Below are 6,846 nucleotides of genomic sequence, written 5' to 3' on the forward strand. Positions count from 1 at the left end.
GGAATTGATGAGACCAAGAGGCAAAATATGTAGTCAAGGGAATGCAGTAAAAATATTCAGGTGTGAGAAAATATGCTCAGCTTTATTCAAAAAAGAAATGCAGATTCAGATAGCAAAGTACTTTGGAACTGTGAACATTTCATGTTGTGTTGTCCCACGGGGTCCTCCCAGATACCTCAATGCACAGAGTCCATGTGAGAGTTGATGGAAGGAAAACCAGTAGAGGAACGAACAGCAGAGGAAAGGAAGCGAAGACATATGAGCAGCCAGGCTTATGCCACGGGCTTGTGGAACTCAGGTGTGCAACTGAGGGAGAAGTCTGGGTGCTCCTCAGAACTGTGCCAGTAAGAAACAGTCGCCCACCTTGTCCCCAGGCACTGGTTGGTGGCGCCTGTGGGAATTAACTCTCAGGCGGTTCAGCCTTCCTGACGTTAAAAGACATCCTTTGTCCTCACTGCTCACTTCCTTTTAAAAATAGTAGTGGGCTGGAGAGATGGCTCAGAGGTTAGGAGCCCTGGCTGCTCTTCCAGAGGTCCTGAGTTCAATTCCCAGCACCCAAATGGTGAGATCTGGTGCCTTCTTCTGGTGTCTAGGCACACATGCAGGTAGAACACTGTCTACACAATGAAGAAATAAATCTTTAAAAAATAAAAATAAAAACAGTAGCAAGGATGGAAAAGACACAGGGTATTTACAGATACAGACAAGGAGTTATATACATCAAGAAAAGCTGGTACTGCTAAAGACTGGAGATTGTGTTTACACCGTGAGCCTGTGTGCATTCTGGGCACGTTGGGAAGGACAGACAGGGCTCTGGATGGACGGAGGGTCGTTTGGATCTGCCAGTACACAGGATCGAGGTGGCAGTCTCTAAGGGCTCTGCAAAGATCAGCAATGGCGGTAAATCAAGCTACAAGTCGCATAGGTTGTGAATGGGGAAAATTGGTCTAACAGAGTAAGTAAATGGTTTCAGGGTTCTAGAACAATGGGCGGGTGGAGCGGATAGAATCTAAAACCTACACACGAGCAGCTGAGGGTATAGAGATGAAAACACAGCAGTTGTAGTTATGTTTTTAATGTTAAAATAAGTGAAGCTTCATTGATGTTGAGTCTAAGTATCGACAACAGGAAATTGGTGCAATTCAAATAAAAATACACGCAGGGGCTACATATATAAAATTATTAGGCACACTGTAAAATTAATGATAGTTAGACATTTTAAGGCGCACTCAGAGAACGCTGCAGGGTGGTGTGACCGCCACATTCAAGCCTGCACTTGAGGCATCTTAGCTCCGTTAGTGTGCTTTCCCGTGTAATAAGCCACCCAGCAACAAACGGACTTACGGTAACCATCATTTTAGAAAATGTTTCCGACCTGAGCAGCCACCTCTGAGGGGAAGTTTCCCGTGCACTGTGGGCGGAAGTGGAAGTGCTTCTGTGTCTCCCCACGTGGGCTTCACATCCCACTGCTCCCACAGCGTCAGACCCTCGTCCTGGACTGCCTCAGCCCAATGCACAAACCACAGGGAGAGCCAGCCAACACGGGCTCTTTCACACCTTTCAACTTTTCTTACCTCTCGAAGAACTGTCTATTTCCTTCTCCTCCTAAAAAGAAAACCATCACGGCCTTTGTTTCTTTATCTCTCTCCCATTCCCTAATATAAATCATAAATTTGTAAATTCAAGATCTGAGTAGATTGGAACAGAGACCATGATGCAAACAAAGGAAAGAGTAAGGAGCGTGGTAGACACAGTCCCTTTGTGTAGGAGCTGGGTGGCTCTGGCCACGGCGCCGCCCACGGAAGGAGCACTAGGAATAAGACACATTTTAAAGAAGTAACGGAGGAAGCGGCGCTCCTCGTGTGTACGTGAACAGTGTGGTGGGAATAACTTTGAGTTTTTAGAGCTAAGATTTCTGCCAATGTACCAAAATAGTAAAACGTATGGATCCTATAAGAAATCAGTTTATTTCACTGAAGCCTTCAAATTAATGGTAAAAGTCATCCAATAGGGTAAAACTTAATCACTGAAAACCTTCAAATTTTGGCCGTGATTGTGTATGTGCATTGCTTTTTAATAACCAAAATTAAGGTTGCCCTGCTATCTGCAGCATAACTAGAGAAAAATCAGAATGACTGCATCTTTAAGTAAATATTATTTTAGGCAAGTATTAAAAATAAAAATCAGTCAGTATGTCGCCCTGTGTCTCCTTGGCCAAAGGGTTGGTTTGTTTGTTTGTTTTGTTTTTTCTGAATGGTATAGAATAGAAAGCAGCACTTGCTGTGGCATTGGAACCTTCCAGGCCCCTGCCGGTGCTACCCAGGTAGGAGGTGGTTTTGGCATAAGCTGTGGTGTGGCTGCAGCAGCTCTCCCCAAACACTGCCCTTGTTGGCAGGTGAGGGCTACGTCACCGAAGAGGGCTCCCTGTAAACGTGTCTCCCCCAAGGTGGGTGAGCACCAGGTCTTTAGAGAGTTCCTTCAGACAAGGAACTACTCAGTGCTTATTTCCTTCTCAGCTGCACATCATTCTTGCTGTTAAACGATTGGAGCTCTCAAATATGACAGTCTGTCTTTAATTTAAAAAAACAACAACAACAACAACCTATAGCTGGTGCCATATGTTTTCCAACTGAGACAGCATAAAACCTCCATATGTTTAAACGTGCCACACTCTGGACTGGTGTGTACACACACCACAGAACATTATATCCACTGTCTAAACCATTGGGTTTTGTTGGGGAGAAGTTGTTTTAGTTTTTGTTTTTAATAATAGCCACATTTGTGGAACAGGACATTTTGTTCTTCATTTTGTTTTAGTGGCAGAGATGGTCGTTGTAGTTAGACTTTATATGGCCTGGGTTACCCAGCTCACAACAGAAACACCTGCACCAAATTAATTTGTTGTAGCACATTAATTATCTCATAGCTTCTATTTAGGCTGCAGCTGTTGCTATTATGTTAATAATAATTTTTATCACCACTGTATACAACAGGTTACGGAAAGAATAGAAACATCTCTTTTTTGGGGGGGCTCCCCCTTGTCATTCCCATGTTTCAATGTCAGGAGGGAAGACTGAAAGCAAATCAGGCAAATTAAGCCCCCAAAGCGCACTGTAATTTTCTATTTCTGAACGGATTTGTGAGAGGATGGCTGGGTGAAGTTAGCAGAGCATCACCCCCCACACAAAGATGGCGCGTGCAGAATTTGTGAAAGCGAGAAGGAAGAGGAAGGGCCAGCCAGAGAGGGAGGACGGAGCACTGCAGTGCTGGGGCGGTAAGTGTTTGCGGGGGGCGGGGAAGATGCTGCAGTTTCCCCGAAATAATAAGGTGGGGAGAAAGAAGCAGCACAAAGAGTGGGTCCCTCATTGTCTGTAAAATATAAACACAGATGAATTCTGTCTTTGGTTGGTTCATGCTTTTCATTCAGCACAGCAGGGATGTTCTTAAGACGTTGCCCTCTGCGAGATCTCGCTAAATGGGAACCGTGGACCCTGCATGATGGGATTATAATCACACCAGCCACCCCTTTTACATAATTTTTTGTTTAAGATCCAGTAAGACGCCCTGTTTTTAATATATATAAAGCAACAGACATGCATATGTCGATAACTGAGGGCTCGCGACACCCCCGTAGCCTGGTGCTGAACAAAAACTGGGGTGATACCCCTTCATAGACCTCAACGGATTCAAAACAATATGAAAATGTCAGCTGACGAGAACATGTCTGCTGCCTGCAGCCCCTGCAGTGGCTCACCATGTTGCCCACCAGCCGAAAGATCAAAAATTATCGATTTCGTGGCGCTGCGTGCTCTGGAAAAGAAAGGCTACTTTCAGATTTGCATTGTCTTATAAGACATCATTTAAGAGCCAGGATCACACCCCGCCCAAACACTTCGGGATGTGAAAATGGCTTGTTTTCATCTCTTTCGTGATTTGCTATAATTCTATTATTTTTAGCAGCTGGAGTCCAGAAATGATTTTTTTCCAACGAATTTAGGATTTTGCCGCAGTGTGCATCTGCAGTCCCAGAATCCTCCGGTAAGCTAATCCTCCTTGCGATGGGAAACGCCTTAACCTTCCTGTGAATGAGAATACCTGCAACCATTTTGAAATTTTTAATAGAGGGGCTGTGTGTGTGAGAGAGTATGTGTGTGTGTGTGTTTGTGTGTGTTTGCACGCGTGTGGGCGTTGGGGGTAGGTATGTCAAAGCATGCTTTTTTAGCACCACAGTGCTATCCGTTAGTTCTGGGAAATGCTAAGACACGTACACCTCCACGTCCTTTGCCTGTCACCACGGTCTCCATGGCTTCCTCGCCACACTGTGTCTGGTAGCCATGAACATACTTCTGTATGGTAAACCAAGGAAGGCCTGGGGAACACACAACTTTAACACACAACTTTAAGCGTGAAGGATGGTGCCAGTGTCACTAAGGGACAAGGCCAGGGCCACCTCCGTGGCTGATGCCTCCTGCCACCCTCAGAGCCTTCCTTGGCTCCGTGGTTGTACACTCGAGCGCTGGCTCTCTTCAGAATCTGCCCAGTGGGTTCTAGACGGCTTCTGCGTGGAAGACTAAGCGCCATGTAGTCTGACAAGAGGTATTTACAACTGCTTAGCCTGTTCAACTGGAAATTAACAAAAAGATGACACACCCCTGACACAGTATTTCACAAGTTGAAAGTCTGGATCCATAAATAGCTCACTTGTCTAATGCAGAATGAAAAGCTGATTGTGATATTTTTGCCTGGTGTTTCTATGTTATCACAAAGAAATTATTTTTAACAGGTCTTAGAGTCAGTGTTGGCTGTTTCTGAGTCCATGGAATATTGCTCCAGCTCTGCTGGGAAAGGATTCTTCTTTCCCAGGGGCACTGGGATGGAATCCAGTGTGGACCACACCCTAATTTCAGTTTGTTTTTCCATCATTTCTGCCTATTGTCAAATAGACTTGACTGACAATTACAGCTCTACTTTATATGAAGGCATCCATCAAAGGAAGCTCTCCTCATCGGCTCTCCTCAGAAGGCTATTGTTTTAGGTGTGCGGTAAATGTTTAACTAATGGATTTGACAGAGCTAAGCATCCAAAATGCAGAAAGACCAATGCTTGCAAATACAAGCTGAGCGTGTGTGTGTGTGTGTGTGTGTGTGTGTGTGTGTGTGTGTGTGTTAGGATACTCTAGGCTCATGTTCAGTGTAGCTGAAGCCTCATCTGCCCATGAGGACTGCAGGACAAACAATCCATATCTCAGAATGAATTATTTTATTTTATTATTTTATTTTATTTTAGTCAAACCCATTAGGGTGCCTCTTGGAAGAAATGGTGTCAGTGAGAAACCAAGAGCCGTTTTTGTGAATTGTGTTACTGAGGCTCAATTGTTTAGCAACTAATTCATAAAGACACTTTGCTCCTTAGTTACTTATTTCCAAATTAGCTCTCAAGAGTAGCAGGTTTATTTATTAGGTATTTTGATGACGTGTTTCTTTCTGGTGTAAAGACAGTATTTGCCTTAATTTCACAGATGTTATCATCTCTTTTTGGTGACAAAATATGAAACAGTTTTTCTTTATAGGAGAAGTGAACAGAAATCCTGAGAAATCTTAATATCCAGCTAAAGGATTTCTAGGCTGGTCACCTGGTTATTTCTCCAGCGGAGTTACCGTGTGCACTGTTGTGAAGGCCACCTTTTCTCTGAGATTTCTGGGAACTGGCAATAGTGGGTGAGACTTTTACTTCTAAGCTGGAAGTGAAATGTCTGAGTCATGTTTTATTTTGACATCTGGCAAGGGAGATACAGCACGGGGGTCTTCTAGATCCTTCAGTGTTGCAGACATTCCTAACCGGTTTTAGAGGTGTGCCCTTAAAAAACAGCAAAAATGGGACACAGTAAAAGCAAGTGTCAAAAAAAAAAAAAAGAAAGAAAGAAAGAAAAGGAAGGAAGGAGGGGAGGAAGGAAGGAGGAAGGGCAGTCAGGCCGGCCTCTGGTAGTGGTGACCTCAGTTTTCTAATGTTAAAAGCAGGACCTTAATCGAGTCAACCAAATAAATAGTCTTTAATTTGCCTCTGACAATTAAGATTAGGGGTTGGTGGCTGCGGCCAGCACCTGGCCTGCTTTGATGACCTACCTTGTCCTGTCCCGTCTCTGAGCTCTGGCAGGCCAGTCAGCCCCAGCCTGCAGCCGTGTTTATTCTCTGGGAATCCCAGCAGAGAGGCACAGAGAAAGGTCTGGACAATGGCCCTCACGGAGCAGCCCCTTGACAGTGGGCCACGGTGGTCCCAGCGCTGCGGTGACCGTCTTTAAGACAGAAGAATGAGTCATGTGAAAACCAGGCTGGGCCGAGCGTTAGCTGCCTCAGTGACGGCAGGCTCCCTGCCAGTACCTACCTGTACATGGGGCCTATTGTTTGCTTGCGTCAGTTACAGAGCTGGGGCGAGAGAAGGCGCCGGGCAACTTTCCCTGGTGCCATTGTTTGGGAAGGAACGCAGCTCCCAGTAACAGACTGCAGACAGCCAAGCCACCAGCTGCTCCAGCTTTGACAAGCGCCAATCTGAGGGACAAAAACGGGGTCATTTCCAGGAGGAGACCCAACTTCAGCCTATTGTAACGAGTCAGAAAAAAAATGCTCTCAAAGGATACACAGCCAGTTTTGAAAAATTTAAGAGGTTGCACGTAGGTGCTATGAGCAACACTCCAGTTTCTCAGGCAATGCAGGAAAACTGCAGTCCCTGGGAAGTCCTCAGGCCTGGCTCAGGTAAGACGGGGCTTCCAGGAGCCAGGCTGGTGAACCGCGCTCTGGAGCTGGACCTCTCGCTCTAGGAAGGTGTCGGCACAGGGGGGGGGGGGGGGGG

The sequence above is a fragment of the Psammomys obesus genome, unplaced genomic scaffold, assembly GCF_907164565.1.
Source record: "Psammomys obesus unplaced genomic scaffold, mPsaObe1.curated_primary_1811, whole genome shotgun sequence".
NCBI lineage: Eukaryota > Metazoa > Chordata > Mammalia > Rodentia > Muridae > Psammomys > Psammomys obesus.